The 27758-nt window shown below is 44.7% G+C and overlaps 1 protein-coding gene across 2 annotated transcripts in view; it reads left to right on the top strand.

The window, feature by feature from the left end:
* Positions 1 to 27758, top strand: part of SCAF8 (SR-related CTD associated factor 8) — a 219206-nt gene that overhangs the window by 173482 nt on the left and 17966 nt on the right. The window contains exons 22-23 of one of the 2 annotated variants that reach the window (XR_006410179.3): positions 11431 to 11519; positions 25501 to 25617. The gene's annotated coding sequence lies outside the window, so the exon portion shown is untranslated. The remainder of the gene's footprint in view (positions 1 to 11430; positions 11520 to 25500; positions 25618 to 27758) is intronic. The other variant, XR_007191576.2, reaches the window with a different exon arrangement.

The following is a 27758-nucleotide window of genomic DNA, read 5'->3' as shown; positions in this document are numbered from 1 at the left end:
TAGTGCCACTATCACAGCTTCCTCTTTTTCTTTTTTCTCTTTGCTCTTTCACTCGGCTGGTCAACGCTCATGTTTTTCATCATTTACCATGAGCCCAAGCTGCAAATGTGACATTTCTGTCTCCCAAACGATCTTTAAACACTTCACAATATTTTCCTGTTTTAAGGGATGAATTCTTTAGGTTCGTTTTTCTAATCTTAGGGGTCTGTACTTTCGTATTCCACGCTGAGCACCAGGATCTGAGTTCTGGTTTGGAAAGGTGATCTGATGAGGGAATTGAGGTCATTGCTCTCCGTGACTCGGTTTCCCAGCAGATGCTCGGTGCCTCGGCCTTAGCCCATCCCCCCCCCCAGCTTGGCAGGACTCCTGCCTCTAGCAACAAACTGATGTTTTCCAAAGCTCCTTTCTTTTTCTTTTTTTCTTTTTTCTTTCCTCTTTTTTTTTTTAGCTCCAGAAAGTCCTTTTTTAAAGATTTTTAACAACTAACTTGTAAGACATTCAGCTGGAAAGTTGTTTTATCCTACATTGCTTTTTGTTTGTTTTTAGTTCATCTAATTGACTTTATTAAATGATTCACCAATTGGGCGGCATTTCATCTAGCAAGCAGAGGAGAGCTCTGAGAATGGTACAAAATGGAAAGTTTTTATAGGAAGAAGGGTGGGGCAAGGAAGTTATTAGTAAAAGAAAAGATTAGTCTCAGGCAAGGTCACCTTCCCTGAGGGGGAAGAGCAGCGGGTCTTATCATGCAGATGACCTCATCTTCCTTTGAGGAATGGAGAGGGCCCAGGCGACAAATGACCTCACTGGTACTGACCAGAAACTTCCTGACTGGCCAGTGAAGTCTTCATTTCTGGGGGAGGCTGAAACCGCAATGCAGTTAGGTATGAAGCCCCAGTTTGGTGACGGAGCCTAAGCGACACCGTTTTAGCCTGTGGTGTTGTTTGTAACACTTACACATCCCGATATTACAGTCCACTCCCGGTCTTTGAACTTGGGTCCCTCGTAGCAGAGCGGTCTTAAAAGTCACAAGATCCTGGCACATGACTAGAATCTCATCCAGTCATCAATCACTATCCAGTCCATCACTGTATCTTATGAAAATATCTCCCAGGGTGAGGCCACTCGGGTTTGCAGGCTTCTCCTACTCCATCTGCTCAGGTTCCCAAAGCAGGAGTGGTCTCAGGAATAGAGGCTTCCCTCTTGCAGGCACGGGCCCCAGCCAGAGGGAGGAGGCACAAGGCGAGGTGTGGGGAGAGGGTGCCGAGCTTCCTGGCCACGCCACTCTCCCTGCATCTCCGCGTGGTCGCCAACCTGGGAGATCTTCTTCTGTGTTATTCTTAGAGTCTCACATTGGAGGATTGGTGACCTGACTCTTCTTATGAGGATATGTTTCACTGATGTAATTCTAAAACAATTTTAAATCCACGGATTAAGAACATGTGTCTCGGGGCGCCTGGGTGGCTCAGTTGTTAAGCGTCTGCCTTCGGCTCAGGGCGTGATCCCAGCGTCCTGGGATCGAGCCCCGCATCGGGCTCCCTGCTTGGCTGGGAAGCCTGCTTCTTCCTCTCCCACTCCCCCTGCTTGTGTTCCCTCTCTCGTTGGCTGTGTCTCTCTCTCTGTCAAATAAATAAATAAAATCTTTAAAAAAAAAAAAAGAACATGTGTCTCTTCACGTCACATGTTAGACTTCAGCTCATTCTGAAATCTATATTGAAGAAAGGCTTAAAGCAAAATTGCAGCCGTGTAGCCATATGAACTGTACAGTCTATCAAGTCTCAGTAGAGTGACCTATGAAGTCAGATTGGAGGCCCATCTAACCTAGAATTCTTCCTCTGACAAAGGCGTCCAGGCTGCTTTGTTGGGCAGGGAAGAGGGGGGCGGGGGGCGTATGATCAGTTTGGGAAGATATGGTTTTCCTCCCTCATGTCAGTCTCAGAATGTCAAGAATGTTCCTCAAAGGTGGATCTGTCAGCATGACCTTTGCTAACTCCTGCTTCAATCCTTTTATATTGTATCTGCTACCTCTTGGGACATAAGTTTCATATTTTTATTATCTACGGTAGCCCAGCACTTCCTCTTTTTGTCCTAAAATTACTTCTTTCAAGTTTCAAGGAGTGTGCCTTTAGGATTTGGAAGCAATGATTCCATCTGCAATTTCTCTGTTCGGTTCCACTTGGTCCTGGAGGCTTTGATGGTATCTGCCCCGCCTTTGTCTGTCAAGACCGAGAAAGCTAATTTTGCTTCTGAAAATGGAAAGTTTTCAAAGGAGCCTTCCTCCAACGAGGCAAATCATCTAAGAGCTAGGGTGCAGCGATCCTCATGGTGGAGAGGCAGGAACATAACCTGGGGACTGCTGACAAAGGGTTAAGCGTCACAGGCAGCATGAGTAGAAGCGAACAACAGAACTCCTCCAAAACATATAACATATACTCCAAAATAAGCCAGGCTCGCCCCACTTAATGGGATCACTGCAGACATGCCAAATTCTACAGCTAGTCAATTGTATACATATGGTAAAACTTTTCATACCGTTCAACGTTTGCTGCCATATGATTTTAATTACATACAGATTGGGTAGCTGGAAGAAAGCACTGGAATTAAATAAAATAAAGTTAAACACAAGCCCTTTTATAAGTGGCCCTGGTTTAGGTTAGGATGTATGCAAATGCCTGCGGAGGACAGGAGAGGAATGTGTGGTTTGGGGGGACTCCGGGGATGGGCATGACTCATCTTCAATCTGGGGACCCAGTTGTTTATCTGGAAGGGGAGTGTTTACAGAAACAGGGACTATTCTCCTTTTGAAGTTGAATTTATGCTGATCCTTGCACCTTGTTACTCACATTCTTCCGCCCGACTTCAGGGTTTTCTCTGCAAGACTAAATTGATCTCTGGGCAAACATTGCCTTGAATTTTTTGAAAGGCTGTGGGTTTTAGATAGGGCAGATTGGTAGATTGGAAACTTCTTTCCTCCCAACCAGACTTTATTAGTCTGTGCTCCTTGTTACTCTGGAGCTAATTTTACATAATGAATTTAAAAGCGAGGCTGTTTACTTCATTCAAGAAAAGAAAGGAAAAGCAAATTTTGCTTCAGATGGGCCTCAGCTGGGCAGAGGGGAAACCACTGCTCTGGAATGTGCTTTTCTCAAACTTGAACAGCGTCTCTTTGGTTTTCGCCATAACTTACCATTATGGCTTTTACTTACCGGGCATCTTTTGGGTAAGCCACTCTGAATCCCAGTTTTCTCATTTCTGAGATGAAGATGCTGACTTGCTGAGCTCACTTACTGAAGTTTCCCTGGATTCGTAGGACTCTGAACCTGGCCAGTCACAGGCCCTGCAGACAGAGGCTGCTGTGACCACCCCCCCCCCATGTCCCCCGGAGGAGCAGAGATGGAGCTGGGGTAGTAAGGAGGAGAATGACACCCGGGTCTCCAAAGCCTGTCTTATGAGCACATCAGATTGTCTCGAGGAAGGGGCAGGCTCATAACCTTGCCTTTGCCGGGAAGATGGGGGTGCCAGGGAGTACACTGCGAAAGGAGCAGGCAGAGGCTGGGTCGGGCACATCAGGTCTTCAGTCCCCATTCCATGGAAAGGCAGCAGAACAAGGTGGGGACTTTCACAGTCACAGGGTGATCATGAGCTGGGGGAATCCCAGCTGTTGGGCAAGAAATCATATCCCCCGCTGCTGGCCCCTGTGGCTAGGGCACACACCCGTGATGGCCACCTCTGCGCCCCCCCCCCCCACGCTGATCTGAAGGGCAAACATCTCCATCCACATTCACCCACCTCTCTTTGTATTTGTAAATATTTATGAACAGATGCTCTTCTGCAGACATATACACTCCAGTCTATCTTTCTATCATTTGGGCTTTGGCCCATTTTTCTTGGGGCAAGTCACCACTTTTAGCCTAGAGGGAGTTGTGTTCCCCCCAAAATAAATGTCTATGGATTGAAATGTCTTAGTTTGGGGGAAATGGCAGAACTATCAATGAACTAAACGTTGCCACTCGATGATGAATTTCTTAAGGGCAGCTTCCACATCTTACCCTCTTTAAGACTTACCCTCTGTAAGACTAAATGGATGACAAATTAATTTCACTTAGTTGAAATGGATTTTTTAAATGGACTGTTTAATAATATATTCAGGTATATAAAAATGACAACTATCGATCATGCAAGTTAATTTCTCCACCTTTAAGAAGGAAGGAAGGAGGGAGGGAAGGAAGAAAGGAAGGAAGGAGGGAGGGAAGGAAGTCATTTGTCCTTAAATTCAGGTATGATTCCTCATTTCTTCTTTCATATTTATTCCAGTAGCCTTAACATATTGGCCTCAGGCGAAGATAACCACTTCCAGAAACCACATCCATGGAACCCAGACTCTTAGTTACCGAGCTCAAGAAGTAAGAGATTCTAGAGTTAGCTGCAGGGGATCTTTGCTGTGCAGGGCAGCCCAATGAACCAACCTCGTTATGAGTTTGCAGTCCCTTCCTGGTGCTTCCTCCCACGTCCACCTCATTGAGACTGCAGCCCTCTGGGGCCCCAGAGAACATCTTCCCGCACCCTGGGAAGGAAACAGGCTTACAGGAGTGAAACAGGGGCTGAGGCAGGACCAAAGGAGTGACTGCTTTGGATGGGAAGTGGCTCCAGCCCCTTGCCCTGGGCGCCTGGTTTTCTCTTGCTGAACTTGACCATTCTGCATTGTGTGCCAAGTGGTAGGAGAGGAGCTGGAGAAGTCACAGCTCCTTAAACTATAGGAGCTGCCCTTAGAGTAGCAGCGAGCAGAGACGCTTAAATGATTGTGGCACAACATAAGAATTTGCTAGAGTAGGGGTAGAAACCAAGAACAGGCAGCCCTAGAAAAGAAGCAAATACTGTGCCTGGGAGCATCGCTGGATATGAGGCTGGCATGGCAGCGTGGGGCCAATTGCACTCACCATGATCGATTATAATTGCTTATTTGCATGTTGGTATCTCCTGCCAAAGTATTTACACCCCTATGTCTGGGAATGGGTCTTATTACTTTCTTCAGTCCTCCTGAGTCCCACTGTGTGTGTGTGTGTGTGTTTAAGACATCTTTATTTGTAACTTTATTTTTTCCCAACTTTATTGAGATATAATTGACACATAACATTGTGTAAATTTAAGGTGTATCGCTTTGATACCTTCGTATATTGCAAAATGATCCAGTGTCACATTAGATAACATCTCCATCCTGCTGTGCTTTTAAGAGGACACAGTGGATTTTCATTGAATGAATGCATGAATGGATGTTTGTTGGTATTGGAAGTCATTTTAACCCAGACTGATGAGCTGATTGGACTGTAGACTGGTCAGATACTACAGAGACTTGTTTGGACTTCATCTCTTGGGGAATATAGAGCCTTTAAATGTTCTAAAACAGAGTGATCTAAACCTATCTGTGTTCGAAAAAGTAATTCTTGCTATAATGTGACAGATTGATTTGGAAGGCGAGACTTGGAAGTTGGAAGGCCAGGTGAAAAACTACTGTAATGGTCTGGAGGAGATATCAGAAGGCTTGAGAGGGTGGAGACTTGAGAGAGATTTATAAGGTAGAATAAGAATCCAGCTCCAATTTGGGTGACCAATGGAATGGGGGAACGAGGGAAAATCAATGATCACAGTGAACTCTGGTGAAACTAAGTGTGAATTTCAAGTAGATTTATAACTCAAAGATTAAAAAGAGAAAGAACCTCACACTTAAGCACTAAACATAATTAGCTTATTAATGTTGGTTTAGAATGACAAAACTTACTGAATAAGAGTTGACGAACCAATAGGATTTACATGGGTATGGAATATGTAATATAAATATTACTTTTATAGTATATATAACATGCACATATACAAATAAAGAGTATATTCTGATGCTATAAGAATAATCAGGGCTGCCATATGTCGTCTCACAGGTTGTGCACTGCACAACTCTAGGGACAACATTAATAATAACAACAGGTCACCCTGCAAAGCTATCGTATGTCCCTCTTAAGCTTCAGCACAACATATTCATAGACTGTTGCTTTGAACAACAACTAAATAAGCTGTCTAAGATGGGAATTTGATAGACTTGCAAAGTTTAATCATTGGATGGGAGCCTTTCCATGGCCAGGTCATTAGTTGTTAGACGTGTGGTGGGGGGGTGGGGAGGGTGTCTTTTCATGTTGAAAAGGAGAGAAGCTTTTCTCATTTATGGGACTTGAGAGCTTATGCTCTTACACTCCGTCCCGACAGCAACGGGAAATTCAGCTTCTTGTTGGTGATTGCGTTTTAAGGCTTCACAGTGTGTAATGTGCCCTGTGCCACGGTGCTCAGCGTTGCTGAACGTCGTTCAAAGTGAGTCATGCAGCACGACACGTGGACTTAGCCACTCAGGGGAGAAATTCATAGAAGCAGATGAAGGAAATATAATCCCTTATAGTCTTTCACAACAATTATATGTTACTTAAAATTTGTGTGGATTTTGCTCACGTGTTTCAGGGGAAATAGTTTCAAAAGGTCATTACGGACCAGAATGTAGGTTTGGCTGGCTCCCAGCTGTGGCCTGTCGTGGCCGGGGTGTCTAAACTGTCACAGCATTGCTCCGTGGTCCGCGCCTGTGTTGGGAGATGCGGGAGGCTTTGCAGAATGTGTCAGCGAGGAGTATCTCCCCTGATGTTAGCTGCCAAGGGCCAATGGAAGAGACAGGAGCCTTGTGAATTTCCAAGCAGTGAAGGGGACTTGGCATCGTAGTCGGGTTCCAGATACTCAGGCTCTTGGGAGCCAGTTGCCAGACTGGGTCTGGAATGGGGCCGGGGCGTGGCGCAGGTAGCGTGCAAAGCTTTGTGCTTCTCCGCACCTACTCATCTCGTGGAAACATGTCAGGCTGCCTCCTCCAGGGCCCTGCATTTATTTTAAAGAATGTTAGAAAGGAAATATATCACTTGCCATCTTCCTCCCTCTTTGGGCGTGTTTATTGTGATTGGAAATCATTCTGGCCCACATGGTTGTGGCTTTCCCCCACCCTTTGTGCCCCTATGTTAAACAGCCCCCTGTGCAAATAAACAGAAGAGGGCGAAGCATTTTATTCAGCTACAGGAACAGGAGCGAAGTTAGACTCTAGAGAGCGAGATCGCATAACCATGGCTTGTGTCCTCTGCAATGTGCTCTCTTTTCTCGTCGCTGGAGCCAGGCCAGGAGGTATAGCAGAGGCCTTTGCCATGCTGGCTGGGATCCCAGACCCAGGTATTCCGCCGTAAACGAGACTGCTGGCCTTGGTTTGTTGTTCAGTAGAATTTGCCTAGGGTGTATCTTGACCATGCCTGCTGGGAGAGGAAATTCTGAGCTGCTCCCAGCTGGTTTAAAAGCTAAAAGGGAACTTGTGCTTTCATTTTCTCTTTGTCCTACCAGACCTGAAAACAAGTAATTGATCAATGTATTGTTAGTTTCCAATTTTAAACAAATGATTTATTTGTGTAAATCCTTTTAGTCTAAAAAGAAAAAAAAAACCAAAAAACCCAAACCCTGCCAGTACAGAAAGCCCCACAAATCAAGTGCATGGGTTTGTGAGTTACCGTAAGGCGACATCATCCAAGTCAAGGAATAGAACTTTGCTACTAGCCCCACAAGCCCCTTCCGTGTGCCCCACCCCAATCACAGACCCCCCTCTTCTCCCACAAGAAACCACTCCTTGGCTGAACTTCTGTGGTGATCAGTTCCTTGTGTTTAACTTGTGGTCGTTTTACCATCCAAATGTGCGTCTCTAGATTAGAAAGTTTAATCTCGCTCATTTAAAACTATTGACTGTACCTTTTACTACTTTTTAAAACTGTAGATACTTCCTCCATCCCCATATAACTTATCTGTTGAACAACCTTTAAGTGGAACTTAACGTATTTAAGTTAAATTCTACCAGCAACACACCCACTTTAGTTACCTTTCTTGTGTGAAATATTATTTCGAGACTTTTTTCCCCTAAACACAAGGTGATAACACCTAATTTTAATTGAAACATAGTAAAACCAAATAATAATAATAATACTAATTTTAAAAAGCTAAGGAGCCCAAAATCTTTTGAATCTAGACTTAGCAGTAGAAAAGATGATGTTGTCTTGCTGCTGTTCAGGGAGAGCTTTTCATTCTATGATCCTGTTGATTTTGTGATGTGTGTGATTATGATATATAATCATTATATTATATGCAATCATCTGTATTCTGGACAAAGACTAGAAAACAGCTCATAGCTCCGTATGAGAAAGCAAACCAACCACCAAGATCATGAGCAAGGTTAGAAGTTAAAATGCGAGGACTCTGGCGTTACGGGGGTCTGACTTTCTGTTCTGGTTCTGTCACTGTGTGAGGCCAGACAAACCACTCCGCTTCTGTATCTGTATGATGCAGGTCATTTTTACTAATCAAAGTCAATCTGTACTTCTCTTATGAAGAACAATTATTTATTAAACTTTCCGCCTGATTATTGTTAACCCTTGAAAATGTTAGTGACACCTGAGTCCTTGGTTTAAAACTAAAGATGTGTGAAAAACCACATAGTCGGGAAGCATGAAATACAATCTTATTTACTTGTCAGCACTCATGCTTTTAACTTTTTTCTTGGTAATAATTTATTAGCATTGATGATAACTAAAAAATGGTCCATACTTACAGAATACCACGTAGTTCATGAAGCATTTTAACATCAACTATTTAATTTGTTTTTACTGGAATAAACACTCATACCCTCATTATGTCTCCTGCTTTCGACGTACGTTCGTATTCTTTCTTTAGCCTTCACCCGTAGTGAGGGGGAGCTTATGAAAGACTCTGTGCTTGTATGGTTCTGTCACACATGATAGGGGAGGAAACATAAACATCGAGTTGTTATTTTTCTTTATATTTTGCGGGCTGTTTATTTTGCGGAGTACCCAGTTCTTGTCATAAGTCTGGGGACAGCTGGCTGGCTCAGTCGGTAGAGCGTATGACTCTTGATCTCAGGGTTGTAAGTTTGAGCCCCACGTTGGGTGAAGAGATTACTAGAAAAAAAAAAGCCACTTTGTTATCATAAGTCTGTACAAGGGAAATGTGGATTAAATAACACACATGATAATTCATCTTGACATCATCTCATGTCTTTGCTTGTTAAATGATAAAAAACCAAGTCACCAAAATAATGCATTTGACTGCCCCCTGAGGGACTTCTTGCTGCAGTCACTTAACTCCCATGTCAGAGAGTCTTACAACATGAGTGACTCATCTTATTCTATACGAAGGTCTTTATTTCTCTTGCCCTGAGTCCTCCCTCAGAAACTGGAGAAGAAATCTCTGCATGGCCATCTGGCTGATTGCCACCGATCCTCAGATAATGAACATGGTATCTAGAATATCTGGAGGTAGCGATATTAAAAGAAAAGGAGATTTAGTAATAACTCTATCCTGATAAGGGAGACTGCAGTAACCTGCCATCCCAAGGGGGCGCTGATCTCGAGATTAAGATCGTGTAAAGGGCCCCACCTCTGACTTCCCATCTCCTGGCTTTCCAAACCCCAGAGGCTCTCTCCTGCCCTCTGGGAATTCATTCCAGAGCTAGCTGGTGCTGGTGGAGCTTCCAGCCGCTCCCACACATCTAGCAATCAGGGCTAGATCTGGGTTCCATCTTCTTGAGGTTTAATTCCCTCTTCTTGAGCCTGGCTTGGCTTTGGAGGTGCCCACCTTCTTTCCAACATTGCGGGAGAAGGGACCCCCAACCTTGTTTTCCTCTCTAGTCCCTGAAACTTCATACCGGTCCTTGTTGAGCTTGTCCTAACGCTGAGCATTATTAGGTTTGGACATCCCATCCTTAAGAGAACGTCTCTTTGGTGAGAACCAAGATTGTCCCCAGCTCCCTCTGGGGCCAGGTGCTAATGGATCCGCAGACAGGTGCTCTCTGACTCCTCTTTGCCCTCACCATTTTGTGTGGACTTCTAATAGAGCACTTGTCACTTTGTCCTATAACTGGAGAGCTTTCCTGCTTTTTTCCACCATGACCCACAAAAGGAAATGTATCTTACGATTGTATACATGATTGAAACCGATATACAGACATAAATCCCTGTGAGTTTCCTTACCTTTACCTCATGCATGCTGATAGTTCCTATTCTGTGCTGTGCTGTTCTATTTATTTGTTCACTCATTTATTTTTAATGCTGATCAAGACCCACTGAATTAATTTCATGATCATCTAACAAGTCACAAGTGGCTGTTTGAACAACACAGGGCTAGCGAACGCGGCTGTCTCTGCCCCATCCCTGTTAGACTGTGACCTCACTGCAGGCAGGAAACAAAGTATGTCTATTTCTCCTTTGTATACTTTGTACACTTTGGTGCCTAGCAGGTAGCGGACGCTCAGGTAAATGTTGGTTGGAGGGAAGAGCTCCGTCTGAGCAATTTTAAGAACTGAGTGAGATGTATTTAGGGGAGAGAACACAGGGCTTAGCACCAACAGATGCTCAGTTAACATATGTTTCTTTAGGGTTTTCTGGACTAGCTCTCCCTTAATTCACCATCTGATAGCACTACAGGTTTTTTTTTGTTGTTGTTGTCTTTTTAAGTGTGATGAGGGTTTGAACTCCATTAGCCTAAAGCCTCAGCCAGCTCAAGTACTTGAGAATTTTCTGAGTTGCTATGGAGCCAGGGGCAAATTGCCCTTCAGGAAAAGGCTGAAAATATGGGAAGGTCACAGGGGAGAGTCCTCTTTGTCCTACCCTGGCCTGGGGCTCATTTCTCCATGAAAAGTAAAGACTTGAGCTTATTAGAATTTCGAAAATGAAAATTACTTCCACATTTTAAAAGATTCTAAAGTAAGTTTAAATTTAAGATGAACTATGGCGCGTTTCGTGACTCGAAAGTCTTCACGAGAGCCCTCACTTTAGAGGCTCGACACCTAAATTATGTCTGTTGTGGCAGAAAGAGCCCTGGTTGGTGAACCTCTGATTCCAGCTGTAACTGGTGGCGCAGCCCCTGTGGGTATCATTTCTTCATCTGTGAGAAGGAGAATCTCCCCCATCCTCAAAATTCTGTGATTCCAAACACGAACTTTGGAATCCTTCATTTTACCCTCGCTGGAATGTGTTGACCGTTGGGGAGATAACATTCCAATGAAAACCCTTCTCAGTTGCAGAGTCTGAATCAAGTATGTGCCTAGAACCTTCTCTCTCTCAGTTTCTTGCTCCTGTCAGGTAGAAGCTCTAGACGGGTGTTTTACTGACCCGAGGGCCAAAGAGGCGGGTTATCTGTGAGCTGTATCAATTAAGGCTCAGAAATCAAGCTTCGGCATGAAGCGTCACAGTCATTTGTTGGAATTGTACTTCATCTTGCCCGTGAAGTGTGAGCGTTTCGTTTCATGTGGTGTGAATTGATAATTGACATGCGGGTGGTTTAACGAACCAACCTGTTTTCTTCTAGGACAGAATGGCTCAGAGGATCGTGGAGCTTCTAAGTCTAGCAGAATATGCAGTCTTCCATGTTCGGCTGTCTGGATTCAATGTAAGCAGGTCAGTAATGAATTCTGTCTGCCACCAGCTGGTCCGCGCACACCCAGCTTCTGAATGCGCAGGCCGTCCTGAAGTTAGCGCGGTCACTGGGGACGTCTGACCGGCCCTGGCATTAAATTCACAATTTTTTCAGATGTCTAGGAAAAGTAAAATGCTTGGTGTGGCGAAGTTATCAGAAACTTCTCATGTGCCCTGTCTAGGCTTTGCCCCCTACAGAGATTCTGATGGAGAAGAAAATCGGATAATAAGTGGTTCAATTGGAAAATTAAGCTCCCCCCTCCCCCAAAATGTCAAAAACGACTCCCTTACCTTTGTTGTTTTCAAAATGAACATGTACCCAGCTTCCATTCAATTCAGGGGCTGGCACATGGGTGCTTGTGTAGAGAGCAAAAGAAGCTGATGTCAGCAGCGGTCTTCTCTTAGCGCATTTCTCCCGGGCTCATCTCTCCCCTTGCTTTGACCTTCTGATCGGTTTCCATGGCCCGCTCTACCTAACCCGTGAAACAGGATGCTTGTGCCACCGTGTCCCTCCCCTGAGAATGGCCCTGAATGCCTCCGTCTCCCTCCAGATTAAACCCAGCCTCCTAACCTGGCTTTCAAGGGCTCTGTGACCCTATCCTCGCCCCCTCCTCAGCCTCATCTCTCATATCCCTTCCTCACCCTTGGACCCGTCATGTCCCTCTGTGTCTTTGCTCTTACTCTTCTTTATCTGGCGTGATCTCCAGCCTCTTCTTCCCCTACCCACCTTGCAAGACTCCCTCATGTGACTGAGCCTCTGGGCAGCCTTTCTGGGACCCACTGTATCAGGCTGTAGCCACCCCATGTGCCCACAGCCCCTGCACACACCTCCGTCCTACACTTACCGCGTCATGGCCATATTACACTTTTACTTTTCTCTCCCTCCTGCTGGACTGGGTGCCCTTGTAGTTAAGGACTCCCTCACTCTTGAGGCGGGATAGCACAGTGGTCAAGGGCACAGTCCCTGGAGCCTCACTCCCCAGGTTCTAATCCCAGTTCTGTCACTTACTGATTGTGTTAGACTCCACCTCCCGTCTTACTTCCCTCCTCTACAAATTGGGGGTCATAAAATTTCCTACATTGCAGGGTTTGCGTGCGTCAATTGCAACAACGCACATGAAATACCAGAGACAGCCCCAGGTACGTGGTAAGAGCTATATATGTGCTGTCTATTATGAGTGCTCACTGAAGACTAAGTTCAATGAAACTGTGTGTCTTCCCTTGAAGACTAGTGCCATGCAAATTACAACAGTGATTTGTAGGTAATGGATCTTTTCTGGAAATTTCAGAACGTTTGGCTGAAGGAAGCTGAATGGAAATATAATATTTCATGAAATAGTAGAATGGCCAGGCTAGGGAGGCATCACCACTGCTCTGATTCCAGATGCTTCTAAGCATATAGGCCTTTTAGAGGTCTCTGAAGCCCATTTTAGATTCCTTTAAAGCCTGTCTTAGTTTGTTTGGAATCTCTAGCCCTGACTCCTTCTGAGTTAAAAATTGTTGTCTGACCATTTCATCTTGGGGGTCTCTTTAGTTTCAATGTGACCAACCAACCTTCTAGCCCCCACATCCGCATCCCAGTGTCTGTTAGGAGCGATTTCTTTCAGCCATCTGATCTCGTAACTACAGCCAACACGGACACGTTCCTGTCCTCCATCCCCTCAAAATTGTCACCAAGTTCTCCTCTTTCAGAACACTCTCGATTTGCATTTATTCCCTATGCTTGTCGCCTCTGGCGACAGCTTCTGCTAGATTCCCGCTCTGGTGCCCCGCTGCAGAACTGAAGTACGATTTTCCTATCACCCGCTGCTCAAAAACCGGAAACGGCTCCTTCTGGCGAGTGATGGGTCAGGTCCAGTTTCTTCTGCCTGGATTCCAAAGTGCCATGTAACCTGATCCCAGCCTACCACATCTAACATATTTCCCACACCCTCTCCAGGCATTTATGGAACACTTGCTTTCTTTGAGGCACTCACCTGGGTTCCAGAGGAATCGAAGGAGGATGGAAGCAGGCGCTCTCCTCCAAGACCATCACAGTGAGGTGGAAGGTGAGAGGTAGGGAGTGTTGCCAGGCACAAAAACTCTAATTATAACATAGGTGCATGGTCTAAACAGAGTAAGTGCTATGAGGACCCAGGGAAGAGAGTCATCAGTGTAGACACATCCTACGCTGTAGCTTGGGTAGTCCCTTTCTGTTGACTTGGAACATATCGATATTTCTTGAGCCATTTTGTCAGCAACAGATCCAAACAATTCTTGGTAAACCAGATTATTCAACAGTTTTTTAATAGAAAATTTCTATTTTTGAGTGAGTTCTTTTCAAATGTATTGCTATCGAATTTTTATATGAATATCAAAGTCAAATACTGGGCTAAAATGAAAATGGTCTTCTTGGAGATTAGCTTTTTTTTTGTCAAATGCATAAAAAAGGACTTATTTCACGTAAGGTGAGATTGATAGTCAATTTTGCACTCTTTCTGTGAAGTGCTCTAATTTTAAGAGGTGAAAACCTCTGTGAACTGAAGTTCCAGTACGAGGATCTCACATAAAAAAAATTCCATTTCTGTGGAATTTCCCAGCCTGTGCTCATGGTCTGACATTTATGAGATTCTGTTGTGTTTGGATGAGAAGAAAAATTCTCTGTGACCTTGAAACTTTTGTTTTGGATGGCTTCTTCTATTACTTCCTCATTGCAGTAATGGCTGCCCATGGATCCAAGATAAACCATTTTCCCATGCCTGCTGAGAGACCATAGCTTAAACATTTTGACATTCTCTGTTGCCATGCTATTAGGACTAGCCTCCTCTTTTGCACCGTAAAATTCTAGAAGGTAAACAGTTGGGTGTATATTTTCACGTGTGTCAAACTCACGCTGGGCACACATGCCTTTTGTTACCTCTTTGAACTCTTCGAAAGAGATTCCAAGAGGGTGCACGTAGGGGTAGATCCCTGTCTTTGCTTCGAGTCCATTCCCCATTCCAGCCCCACCTGCACTTTTCCCCTCACCTGAACATCTGAGCCAGTGGAGAATAAACAGACAAGTGCCACCCCACCCAGCCCTATGGGCAGCCCTACCTTATAAACACGCACACATGCCCGCACACATACAAGCACACGTGGACACACTTGCCTGCAACCATCCACCCCCAAGCATGCACACGCATACTTCAGGGTTGATGAAAGGTTCTCTTCAAACATACGCCGGATGTCTGCATGGAGAGGCCAAGTATGGGAAGAGACCGTCTTGAGGAACGACTTGAATAATTTCTGAATGTTTCTCTCTTTTCTCTTTGCACTTCACCCTTCACCCTTTCCTAAGCCAAGACATATTTCCATAAGGCCTTCTTTCTCATGGCTCCTGTCTTTCCTTCTGTCACTGTCTTCTGTCCCTGGTAGAGCTCCCGCCCGACGTATCCCTCATGTAGATGCTACTGAGATCTGTTTTTCCAGTGATTACTCTGAGCCTTCTACACTCTGCCCCTCCCTCTTATAACCAAAGGTACTGGCAAGTTCCCCGGACCATCTGGGCAAGAGACAGCTAAGCCCAGGACAGGGAGCCATCCCTGAGCCCCATCGCTAGTTTGTTCTAACCAGTTGTGCTCTGATACTAGCAGCTCAGGAATGGCCTCAGGCAGGGACTGATACTCTAACCTCAGAGCTCAAGGATCTAAAGAGGACCTCATCACCTAACACTCGGTGACCAGCTAAACCACTTTCTGAGGATATATATGAGCCATTTGACCCTAGGGTCACGTCAGGTTTTATTTGTCAAATTCAGGCAAGTCACTGTGTGCAAAAACCATTATTGCAGAAAATCTGGGGCCCTGCCAGTGGGATTTGATTTTAAAAGGATGTGCAAGGATACAGAAAGAGAAGAGTGAATAAGCAGGGATGAACATGACGAGAGATTTAGGACCGCAGATGCCTTAAAGGAGCCTTGTCTTGCGAGGATACAAAGGATGGTTAAAGGACTTCTAAACTATCTTTAGATGGAAGAAAGTGCAAATGGGGATCACGGAGGGGATTAAATGAGCAAAGGGGTGGCTGGACTAGGAGACCCCTCCAGCCCTGGAAATCAATGATTCTACCAGACAGATGTCAATGTTCTGTGTGAGTCCACCAATGTCCAAGGATGTGACTGGGAAGATAATTTTAGAGGTGGAAAGACTGGCTACTGAAGCATTATCAGCTAGGATTGCTTTGCATCTAAAATGTTCAATGTGCGTTCCAGAATTACTGAATTTATTCCCAGGACATGGTTTATTGTTTATTTTCTGGGAGAATCTGATTTGTTCAGGATGCTCCGTCATTAGCTGATAATACTTACGCTGTACTTAAATGGCGCCTTTCTTCTGTGGATCTCAAAGAATTTTATAAATATCATTTAGTTCTCATGTGTGACTTTGAATTCATTTGCACACTCATGAAATAGGTGGTCAATACTTTTCCATCCAGGCAAAGCCAGAATATAGAAATGGATGGTCTCTTGGGTGCTGGTGGATGAGACCCTGATACTAATGGCCAAATGAACTCCAACCTCTTCCCACCACTTAGTCCCACCATTTATGTCAGACCTGCCTCCGACATTAAACTTTCAAGGAAGATGTGAAGTTTGGGAAAATTTTTCAGATTTCTAATCAGTGTGTAGATCTGAGAGTTGTGTATCTCTTCTGGCTTTACAAAATTAGACCTGCACACACAAAACCAGAGCTGTCTGGAAGGTTCTGGAACAGGATGGAACAATTTATTGTTGCCTCGCCACCCTGACCCCCTGTCCCACCTCCCTAGCTCGTTACCACTGTTTCACTAGTCATGGGGAATTCCTCTGGGGTCCAAGATAAAGGAGAAAGCTCACACATTAGAACCTCCCACCCCACACAGTTCTGACTCTGATACTGACATTCTCATGGTTGAAATCCAAACGCTACCTGCTGCCTTAATTTCCTCTCCATTTGTCCCTTCTTAACCCCTACCGTCCGATGTCCACTCTCTCCCCTCCAATGAATTCACTTTCTAAAAGTCTTCCGTGACCTCCTACAATTCCAAAAGGTATTTCTCAGGCCCTTCCACTTAACCTCCCTGCTGCTGTTGCCCAAACTATCCTCCTCCTTGAAAGTCTCTCTTCATTTGACCTCTGTGGCCCTGAAATTCCCATTTTCCTTTCACACCTCTTTCTCATTCTGAGGGCATTCCACAAGGAATTCCACCAGTCCTTGTGGTCCTTGGGCTTCTCTGAGCCTCCTGTGGGATCAAGTCTTGCCATCCCCTCTTAATAGGGAAACAGATAGCTCTCCCTGTCTCCTGGACTGAACAACTAAGAGCTTATATTATATTTATTTATATATATTAATATATATTATTTATATAATAAATATATAATATATTTATATATTATATGAATAATATATATTATTTATATATAAAATATATAATATATATAAAATACATACAAAATATATATATAATATATATAATATATACAATACATTTATATATATTAAATAAATAAATAAATCCTATATCCAGTGGCTCACCAAGTTTCTATCTTCCCTCTGCAGTAGCTCTTAACACTCACTGCCATATCAACTCAGGCCCCAGCACCTAGAGCATTTTCCCCCAAACTCTTTTGATCATGCACATTAACAAAATATATTAATATATGGACCTTGAATTTTAAAAGTTTTTTTTTTTTTTAAAGATTTTATTTATTTATTCGACAGGATAGAGACAGTCAGCGAGAGAGGGAACACAAGCAGGGGGAGTGGGAGAGGAAGAAGCAGGCTCACAGAGGAGGAGCCTGATGTGGGGCTCGATCCGACAACGCCGGGATCACGCCCTGAGCCGAAGGCAGACGCTTAACCGCTGTGCCACCCAGGCGCCCCCTTTAAAAGTTTTTTTTTTAATTGAGATATAATTCACTCTTCCAGTTTTAGATTGTTTACGTGTTATATATTATATTATACTATATTAGTCTGCTTGTGTTGTCAGACGGGGTGGCTTAAAGAACAGACATTTTTTTGGGCACAATTCTAGAGGCCAGAAGTCTAAGATCAAAGCATCATCAGGGTTGGTTTCTGGTGAGAGCTCTCTTCCTGGCTTGTAGACTGCCACCTTCTCACTGTGTCCTCACATGGGCTCTTCTCTGTGCGTGCATGGGGTGCACGGGGAGCTGGGGGTGCAGAGGGAGAGTGGAGAGAGAGATCTGGTGTCTCTTTCTCTTTTCATTAGGACACCAGTCCTGCCAAAATAAGGCTCCACCCTTATGAGCCTGCTTAGCTTTATCACCTTCTGTCTTCAAATACAGCCATGTTAGAGGTCGTAGCTGTAGCACATGAATTTGGCAGGGACACATGTCAGTTGGTAACATATGCAGTTCTATTAAACTATTTAAAATACATAAAATAGACACTAAAAAATATGGGAATTTTAAAAGTAAATGCAAATAAGAATTCCGATATTTTCTTCCCACTGTCTCGGTGGATCACCTTGAGCACACGTGGGAGTACACACCTGTCACTCGGATCCATGGGCCTAGGTGATGACGACAATGTCCTAATGGCTCTGCCGTTGCCAGGCTTCCAGTATAGCACAGCCTCTGTATCAATCTTTATAAAATGCTGGTTTCTTCTTCTCCCTTTTTCAGAAAACTCTGGTGCTCCGGGGTGCCCAGAGGACAGACCCATTCCCTGCTTGACCTTCAGGGCACTCTGTGTCCCACCATGACCTCTGCTTTAAGTCGTTGTCCTTCCCGATGACCCACTTGGGCCCTTTGCTCCTCCCCTGCAGGTCCTGGGCCTCTAGCTTGCCTCAGTACCACCTTGCCTGTCCCTCCAACATGTTCTCCCTCCCTCCTTGAAGTTCTGTCCCATCTTTTGGTGCATGGTCACCTACCTGCTGCTCAGCAGTGTTGCTCATACTCTCACTGGCGCCATCTTGTTTTTCAGCTGGATTTTGAGCTCCAAGAGCTCATGGTCCAGGAATTCCTTCTTCATTTCATATCCTTCTCTCAGCACAGACTCCAAACCTGTCCTCTGTCACTGTAGTGCTTCTTGGTCCTGCTCCCAGACTGACACAATCCCCAGGGCAGCCTGAGCCGTCCCAGGGGTTGTGGTTCGGCAGAGACGACCTTGGAGGCCTTGTAGGCAACGGCATCATCTGACTTGCTGGTCACACGTGGACCCATAGCCTGAAGATTTATGCTACCAATTCCTCGGCCCACTCCAGCTCAACTTCTAGTAAATGGTATTTCCCAGAAGTTGGTAATATATTCTCCTAAAGATTTAATAGAAGAAAAGTTGGCTGCTTATTTGAAAAGTATGCTCTCGACTGCCAACTCGGAGTGCCTTAAATTAATGTTGACAAATGTGAGATTTATTAGCGAGGCATCCATCTCTTTAGTGCCTGACGGGGCTCAAGACGTGTGTGTAAATCATTCAGATGACAGTTTTCTGGGCCGAGCGCTCGCGTGTACCCACCGCAGCTCAGCGTACCTGCTCCCAGATGGCAGCGCTGGATGCAGAGGGTGATTTGAGGCGATGGCCACTCCGGAGCAAAATGACTTCGAAACACTGAAACGCAAGCCTGGAGCTGTCTCCAAATCTTCTTGAATTCCCCTTTAAAACACATCAGCAAATGCTGAGCTGGCCCAACATGAAGATATCAGTTTACCTCCTGGACTTGAACTTCATGGCCGTCCGGCTGCGCTGCTGCCATCCAGTTTCCGGTGCATCCCCTGGGGACTGTCAATCCCGGGTTGGATGGCCTTGGAGACCTGGTGGCTGAAACCGCCCCCCCTTCTCTTGAAATGAATTTGTGCTGTGCAAACGGGAAATTGGTTTCTGGGCCCATTTTAGAAGGGATTGTCCCAAAACCTGAAGTATTTAATATTTAAACTACCTATTTTTCCTTATTTACCTGGTAAAGTTGGCAGAGTTGGTGACTGTCATAATTGTGTTCAGAGTCCAAAAATCATTTCTCAGAGTATATTTCAGGTATAATGTGGTTCAATGTCCTGAATCAAGATTATCTTGCCAACGCCTTTGGGTGCTATGCAGCGGCCAAGGATGCTACCCGGTACTGGGGTGTCCCGTGCGTGACTTGCATGGAGCATGCAAGTTCCCATCAGGTGACGTTTTGCAGATTAGAGCGTACATGCAGCCATCCTGTAAGGGTTAGTTAATGAATTTTCTCTTTGTTTCTCCATACTTTTTCTTAGTAGCCACCTGTGTCTCTCACGTTGACAGCAAAGGGCTGAGTTGGTGAGAGTGACAGATTTGGGGAAAGGCCAGATTTGTTCACAGAAATCTCTGCCAGTTGAATTTTATTTTATTTTTTTGCCAGTTGAATATTTCTTTGAGACTTTTTATCCTTCTATTTTCATAAGAGACCCAAAGAGAAAGAAAGGAAGGAAAGAAGGAGGGCTGGCAGAAGGAAGGATCAAGGCGAAAAGAAAAGAAAGGAAAAAGAAGGAAAAGAAGGAAGAAAGGAAGGCAGGATGGGAAGGTGGGAGAGAGGGGGGAAGGAGGGAGGGAGGAAGACAGAGAGAAACAGGGAGAGAGTAAGAGGAAGGAAGGAAGGGAGAGAGGAAAGAAAAAGAAAGAAAGAAAGAAAGAAAGAAAGAAAGAAAGAAAGAAAGAAAGAAAGAAAGAAGAAAAGAAAGGAAGGAAGGGAGAGAGAGAGGAAAGGAAGGAAGGAAGGAAGGAAGGGGGGAGGGTGGGAAGGAGGAAGAAGGAAGGAAAGAAAGGAAAAAAGAAGAGAAAAAAGAAAAGGAAAGAAGAAAAAAGAAAAGAAAAAAAGAGAGACTGTCTCGCAGTCAAGCCCACCCACTTTTAAAATGCTGCCTCTCTGAGAAGAGTTTAGCTCAGGTCACACTTTCCCTTCCAGCCTCCACCTTCCACTGCGGCCGTTGGCACAGGCCACGGGGACCATTACAGATGGCAGCAGGGGAGGGTGGCTGTGCTGGCCTTCTTATTTCTCCCGGACTTGTGCTGAGGCCCGAGTGGGGAATACCCACGTTGGCTGCCAAGTGAAGCATTTTCGTAGCCTGAGTCACACAGACAGACCTTTCGTTTGTGAACACAAAACAGGCAAATAAAGAACAGAACGCTGACCCTGGAAGGCAGGGGAAGGATTACTGTTCAGGACCATTATACCCGCTCAGGGTAATTCCGAACCCCATTATTCTGTGATTCTGCTTTGTGGGAGGGTCGTGCAAATTCCTAATGAGTGGGCAAGTGGGATCCCCTCCTCACTGTTTTCTCTAGGCTCTGCTTTGAAGCCCAGTGGGACAAACCAGCATGAAGTTTGGCAAGTCTGTGTTCATCACTGGGGTTTAATTAAAATACACTGAGCCTTCCAGAAACTTGTGGTTTAGAGTAATGGAAAGTTTAGGGAATCAGAAACATAGACAGATCCCAGGAAGAAAGGTCAGATTTCCCCTCCAGCCCTGGATTGCTCTCCTTCCGTTGCCTCCCAGACTTACAGTTCATTCCTTCTCCAACGTATCAATTATTTTTCTAAGAAAGGATGAATCAATTTTATAATTACAAGTATTTGGTATTTACTTATACAGAGGCGTTATCCAAGTGTTCATACTATTTCATATTCCTTTGTATTGATTAATTTATAAACATATTTTTTCATGTACCTACTATGTGCATAGCAAATAGGGGTGCTAGGGATGCACTTAGCAGAACTAGACCGGCTTGGCTGCTTTCCTCAAGGATCTTCTGAAGTCGTGGTGGTGCCTCTCAGTCTCTCCATCATGTTAAGAGCACAGCATTTAGCTCGGTCTTGGGAAGCGAACTCCACTTTGACAAGTATCCAATAGTGAAGAAAAATAAATGGTTTTGAATACAGCACTTGCTACTAGCATATGATTACATACCGTTGAATACGTCTCTCTAACAGTGGTGATACAGCAGTAGCCTTCAAAGCCTGATGTACCCACGTTACTCGCACACGTCATGATTCGTTGGACAAGCTCCGTGAATCAGTCAGTGGAACTTCCCGCAAGCGTTGCTTTAGATGTTGGCTGAGCTAAGGCACTTCGGGGCAGTGTCCCAGCGTACAGCTTCTACAGCCATATCAACTGCATGTGTTTGTAAAAATTCCCATTTTTTAGCCTCAATGCAGGTCTGCAGAATTAGAATCTCAGGAGTTGGGATCAGACATATGCATTTCCAGCAAGGACTCCCCTGGTCCTTTGTGTTCAGAGTAAAATTTTAGAGTGTTATTTTTGAGGGGCATCGGGGGGTCTCAGTCGGTTAAATGTCCCCCCCCCCTTGATTTTGGCTCAGGTCATGATCTCAGGGTTGTGAGAGGGAGCCCCGCATCTGGCTCTGTGCCAGGCATGGAGCCTGCTTGGAATTCTCATTCTCTCTCTTTCTCTCTCCGCCCCTCCCCTGCTTGTGCACACGCATGCACACAAACACTCTCTCTCTAAAAAAAAAAAAAAAGAGAGAGAGTGTGTTATTTTTGAGCTTTTCTCATTAAAATCAGTGCAAAAGCAATCAATCAATTGGGTTGAACTACACAAACCCAACCCAGAGTTTGGGCTGGGGAGCTGATATCAGATCAATCTATGATAAGTTTCTTTTGGCATCACATAGCCCTTGCCCTCCCAAAGCAATAAATACTGATATGATATTGCTTATGTTCAGCTGATTGGGCCAAGGACCTTCGTCAGGTCATTTGATTTCTCACTTTCTTTATCTGCAGGGTGAGGGCTTGGGCTTAATGATGTTCAGGCACCTTTGTTGTTCACGTGAACACACCAAGCAGGCGCCTGCAATGGTGGCCAGTACTTATATCCCTTCCTGTCCACACCACTTTCCCGCATACAGCACAAACACTGGCCACCAGGAGATTAAGGCAGAGAGAAAGAAGAAACAGGATGAGCACAGCAGAAGCATGTCTTAAGTAAATTATGCCTTCAGACTCTAATTCTAATTATTTTTTCTTATCTTCTTTCTCGTGAACAACGTTCTTTGTTGTGTTAGTGACTGAGTTCATCCTTTTAAGTGATTCATTCATGAATTCAATAATAATGAATTCATTCATTCATTTATTGGACACTTAAGAGTGTCCAGTATATTCCAGGACAGGGCCATGTGTTGAGGATGTAGAAATGCACAAATAGTTTGACTTCATACGGTCCTCTCCCTACTAAAATGGGTATATTTTAGCCATAGTCCATTGGCACCCTTTTCAATTCTAGGTTCCTCCTCCTGAAAGAGTGATGTAGAAAATACTTTTAAAACATAAAGACAAAAAAAAAAAAAAAAAAAAAAGAAGTTGGAGAGGGGCAGGGGGAGAGGGAAAGAGAGAATCTCAAGCAGGCTCCATGCCCAGCGTGGAGCCAACTTGGGGCTCAATCTCATGATCCTGAGATCATGACCTGAGCTGAAATCAAGAGTTGGACACTTAACCAACTGAGCCACCCAGGCACCCCTAAGAACCATCCTTTAAAAACATTTTGGGGCCCTGGGTGGCTCAGTCAGTTAAACACCTGGCTCTGGATTTTGGCTCAGGTCATGATCTCATGGCCCTGAGATCAAGCTCCACATAGGGATGGGGGATGGGTGTGGAGCCTGCCTAAAATTCTCTCCCTTTGCTCCTCCCCTACCCTCACAAGTGCGCTCTTGCGCACTCTCTCAGAAAAACATTTTTTTTCAAACTAATTTTCCCTTGATTATATTGAGAATGTTTTTAATGACAAAATTCATGAAAGGATTAGTGTGTTTCAAAATTTTTTCTTGCTCAGTTGATATGACTTAAATGTTTTAAACTAAGGGGTTGCCTAGACTTGTGAGTTTCTGCATGTATCTTGGATTCAAGTGGGGAAAGAAAGTATTTGGATTTATCTTCCTGATCAATTTTATATTCAGGAGAGAACTCTACCATGAAGCTGTTTTACTCAGCTCTTGTTCATTTCACACAACTTGAGCAGATTTTTAATTCAGGCTTACATGTGAGTCACCATAAAAATTAGGCAAACTCTTCCCCCCACAGAAAGACATGGACAGACTCTGCCCTTGTTTTGTATGGAGAGCCCATGAGTGAGCACTAGAAGGCTCCCTCCCTATCCTCAGATGTGAGACAAACATTCTGTGCCATTCCTCTGCCTTAGTTTAGAAAGATTCCTCTGCACTTCCACGGACATTTCCCTATCACAGGGAACCTCCTCTGTCACGATTACTAAGTTAAAACAACTCAAAAAATTGTTTTTCTTTCATTGCGTGTGTCAAGTAATACCCAAAGTTCCGCAGTCCAAGTTCAATGGCGAGCTGACCCTCCCATGTGACCATGAGAGGGAGGAAAGGGTCCTGTCCGGGGGCAGCCAGAAGCATTTTCTCCAGAAGGTTGGCAGAAATGGGAACTCATACTTTCTTCATCAGGCAAAGTGTCATGTGGGTGAGGAAGAAATGGCCCTGCGGGTATCAGAGCTGGCGGTGGGCAGCCCTGGGCTGGAAACACGGTGCGGGCGGCTCTGAGTCCGCTCGGGGCGCTCCGGGTGCGCTTGCTGTGACACACAGTTCCTGCTTCTGAGACCAGACCTTTCCAGACATTTCTTGTGAAATGGAAATCCTGAATGCTCTTTTCTGGTCCCTTCTACTACACGGTAAATGACTAATTTCATATAATTGGGGAAGCTTTTTCCAAAGACTAAAACTAGAGACTCATACTGCTGGAGAAAGTAGAAAAACATATGTGCTGTGTGGGAGGTGGGGCGGTGTTGGCTTTTTACGAACGCTTCTCATTTCCGCGGAGAAACGCAGCAAGTCCAACACGCAGCGCCGTGCAGTGTGGTTTTTAAAAGTGAGTACCGCTCAGCTTGTTTTATTTTTTAATTTTTTTTTTTCTAGAGAGAGAGAGGTGGAGGGAGAGAGAGAGAGAGAGAGAGCGCAAGCCAGGTGGGAGGGGCCAAGAGAGAATCTTAAACAGTATCCATGCCTAGCACTGAGCCGTCTGGGGGCTCGATCTCACAACGCTGAGATCATGACCTGAGCCAAAATAGAGTCTGAGGCTTAACCCACTGAGCCACCCAGGCGCCCAGCTTTTTTAATTTTTATATTGAAAAATCACCTCCTTCAAAACCTTGAGAATTCTCAAAATTCCATATATATAATAAATTACATATAACACCAATTATAATTTTGGAAAATTTGATATTTAAATACAAATGATGTTAATGTATTAAAATATACAGATAAACCTGTCCCTGGCGGGGCCACGCACCAAACATCACACCTGTAACTCTTCATAACAACCCAGTGAGGTAGGACTGTCCCCACTAGACACATGGGGAAACTGAGGAAGCCAGAGGAAAATGAAGGGATTTATCTGAAGTCAAACAGCTAGAAACTAATGGAAGCAGGATTAGAGCCCGTGTATTTATTTAGACTGTCACTTTTATGCTACCATATCCAATGCTCCCGCATTTCCTCAGCAAGGACATGAGCAGAGAAGTGATGCGGGCTGTTTGCTTATCCTCTTATTATCTGGAATATTTTCTACTCCTTATGTCTAATGTTTTTGTCACCATTTTTCACGGCCACTGAATCAATAGTCACATTGGTCCCTTTCATTTTAATAACGTCTAGGGGCACCTGGGTGGCTCAGTTGGTTCAATGTCCGACTCTTGATTTCAGCTCAGGTCATGATCTCAGGGTCCTGAGATCGAACCCCTCATCAAGCTCCATGCTCAGTGGGGAGTCGGCTTAAGATTCTCCCTCTCCCCACCCCCCACTTGTGCACGCTCTCTCCCTCAAATACATAAATAAATCTAAAAAAAAAATGTCTATATATTTTTGGGAGTAATCAGGAAACAAAACTGCAGGAAGAACACAAGAAGATCATATTACCTTGGAGACTGTGTTGCAGAATTAAGCTTTGAAATGCACATGATTTTGTGTTTTTCCCTTTGATTCAGGCTCTGATGTAAGACTTCCATATTTTACAGAGTATCCCCATGTCCTTTCTCGTGGCAACTCAAACAGGCCTTCAGATACAGATGTGACACGTGGGCATCAAGCTAAAGCCATAACTGTCTGAAAGCCACCAGGCTGATGATGGACAGGTGACTCCCAATCCCCCAGGCTGGGCTTCTTTGCTTCCCTCTTGTAGGACAGCATGCTAGGTATTAGGTGTAGCTGCCCCCACTTCCTTGGCCCCCAAAATGTCCTAGAGTGGGATAAGCATTCTAGGGATAAGCACTCACTGTGCTCTGGAACTTCCTCTAAAGTGTGAACCATGTCTTTTTATTTTCAGAGCCTTGTGCTGTGCCTGGCACAGAGTACATCCTTAGCTGATGAATAAGGAATAAATAAATAAAGGTGCACCGTTTGAGCAAATGGGGGATGCAATGGGTTCTGCTTCTCGCTATCACACTATTTTTGTGAAAACGTTACCATAGAGGAATGTTTCAGCTCACAAGTTGGGAATCCATAGGCCAGACTTTCAAATAAAGCCTCAATAAAAGAACTGGAAACTTAGAAGACTTCTAAGAAAAAAGTGCTCTGCCAAAATAAGTTGTAAATATTGCTTGAATAGGAGTCTTCCTCGTGTCTACCCCATTACCAAATTTTGGTACTTTAGGCTGGCCCTCAATCTGTAGGCTTTCCTCTAAAATTTGAAGCCCCAGACAAGAGCCATGCTGGGGAAAACCACAGTGCCTAAATAGAAATATAAATGGCTGAATGTAAATCTTGAAGTTTTGGGGGGCAACTTGTAGCAACTTCCACAAATGGTCTATTATAGTAAACATATGGCAATGACAATGAAGTCATTTCTTTGTTTAAAAAGAAAATTACTATTTTCTATAGATGATAATATACCCTGCAATCATTTATGAAAGCAGTGTTTCCCATTTTGCTTTTCTTTCAAAGAGATAAGTGGTTGTCTATCCTGCAATAAAAATTCACGAACATTCCATGGCCGGAAAGGCATTTGGAGAGTGCACACAGTACTGAGGCCCCCACGGTCTTTTCAGGGTCTTACCCGTGGTGCTGGGAGGGACCTGACAGGGGTGTGGCTGGGCATCCTCGGGATAGCTCTAGCTTTTCAATTATATTCCACTGATATTTAAATCCAGAATCTTTCCGCTGCAAGGAGGAATTCTAAAAGTGTCTGCTCAGCTCAGCCCCACTGTGTCATTATAGAAAAGGCCTCCAATCTGAAAAGTCAGATTTTCATAATATTGTAACATGGAGAGTAAATGTCCCCGCTCACCTCAGCACTACTGATGGAGTCCCCTGCAGCCAAAAATGATCACGACGCTTGCCCGTTCTCTTCCCGTGGCGCTTCTCGGTCTGTCTGGTAGATAGTGACTGTGTGCACGTCTTATCACATCTTGGGCAGCTTTCACTACTTACTAGTCCCATATGTTCATGTTTTCCTTAGCCCTTGGTTTGGAGGACAGGAACCTTGGATTTGAACCCTGGCTTTACTACTTCTACTAGCCACGAAAACTTGGACAAGCTATTTCTTCTGTCTTGGCTTTAGTTGTCTCATCTGCAAAATAAACCATTTCTACCCCTTTGGGTTGATTTGAAGATGAACTAAGAGAGCCTGATGCCTGGCACACCGTAACAACCGATGAGTACCCTCAGTCATTAGTAACGGTACTCTTGAGTAGGACCAAGATTTGACCCTGGCTCTTTCCTCATCAGGAAGGTGCTCTGAGGGTCTGCTCCCAGCTCTGCCCGTGCTGCTGAAGCCTAAGGCCCTTCTCCAGGTGCCCCGTCTGCTTCTGAATGGCAGCTTCGCCATGGCCTCACCCCACTCTGCCACTTCACCACCTGGGACCTGCAGACACATTTGCATCACAAAACCTTGAGTCACGTGAATGTGGCAGGTTCTGGTATCAAAATGATTAAACTAAGCCCAGGGTGTTCCTATACTTCCTTCCCCCAATGTCACCCCTCAGGAGGCCAGGATGGAAAAAAGCAAATACTTCTGAGCAGTGGCTCAGAAAATACTTTTGAGCTTTTGCTCAAAGCTGTGGCACAAAGGAAGATAAGGGAAAATCAAGGGGGCTAGAGAGGCCAGGCCTGGGAGTGGTGGTCCTTGATCTCAAGGATACCCCTGAAGAGGAGCTTGCTGTCTTTGTGCTCTCCGTGCTGGAGGCAGGAACACGGAGAGCGAGTTTGCTTTTCGGGGCAGAAGGAGTCTTTGGGTTGAAGGACTGTAGCGGGACTTCAAGAAGATTCATAGCAAATT

Source organism: Ursus arctos, unplaced genomic scaffold (genome assembly GCF_023065955.2).
Source record: "Ursus arctos isolate Adak ecotype North America unplaced genomic scaffold, UrsArc2.0 scaffold_13, whole genome shotgun sequence".
NCBI classification, from domain to species: Eukaryota; Metazoa; Chordata; class Mammalia; order Carnivora; family Ursidae; genus Ursus; species Ursus arctos.
Note: the sequence above shows the minus strand (reverse complement) of the source record. Positions and strands in the feature narration are given on the sequence as shown.